Raw genomic sequence first — 950 nt, forward strand, 5'->3', positions numbered from 1 at the left:
GTTTTGAGATGTCACAAACATTCATTCTATAACATAATGTTCATTTAGTTTGGACAGAAAATGAAAGTGTAGTTCCAAAAGCTGGAGAAAATTTAGAAAGTAGGACAGCAATCAATTTTGTAAGGGTTAGAAAAGGAGACTATCATATTTAATGGATTTGTTCAAAGGACTTCTTTTAAACAATATTCAGTTGCCTGTAAGACAAATAGTAGGTCCACTAATGTCGAACTGAGAAATGTGGCCCCAGGATTTTATGCAATACCATGGCATCTGTATTAGTTATCTCTTACTGTGCAACAAATCACTTCCCCAAATAGTAGCTTAACAATAAATATGTATTATCTCACAGGTTCTGCAGGTCAGAAACCTACAGAAACTTGGGTGGTTCTGCCTTGATCTATTTCATAATGTGGTATTTGAAATGCCTGTCCGGGCTGCAGTCATCTGAAGGCTTGACTGAGGCTAAAAGATTTGCTTTCAAGGTGGCTCATTGGATCATGGCTAGCAAGTTGGTACTGGATTTTGGCAAGAGGCTTCATTTCCTTGACACATAGATCCTTTAACTCAAAGTCTGCTTGAATGCCTTCATGTCATGACATGACAAATGGCTTTCCCCAGAAAAATTAATCCAAGAGAGCAAAGGGAGATTGTAATGTTTTTTATGATCTAGCTTGAAAGTTATACTTTTTTATTTCTGCTAAATCATACTATTTAATAAAGTCGTCCCTATGTGGGAGGGAGTTATATAAAGGCATGACTATCAGGAGGGAAGAATCACTGGAGGGCCATCATGGAGCCTGACTATTTCAAAATTTCTTCAAAAATAATTTCCAGAAGTCCACAGAACATTCCTTAGCAACTACTAGTGAATTCTGAAATGCTCAATGAAGAAGCATGAAGACATTTTTTTTGGACCTTGTTACCTTCTGCTAACAGCCAGGCTTTGGAAT

Source organism: Pteropus vampyrus, unplaced genomic scaffold, assembly GCF_000151845.1.
Source record: "Pteropus vampyrus isolate Shadow unplaced genomic scaffold, Pvam_2.0 Scaffold18, whole genome shotgun sequence".
In the NCBI taxonomy this organism is placed as follows: domain Eukaryota; kingdom Metazoa; phylum Chordata; class Mammalia; order Chiroptera; family Pteropodidae; genus Pteropus; species Pteropus vampyrus.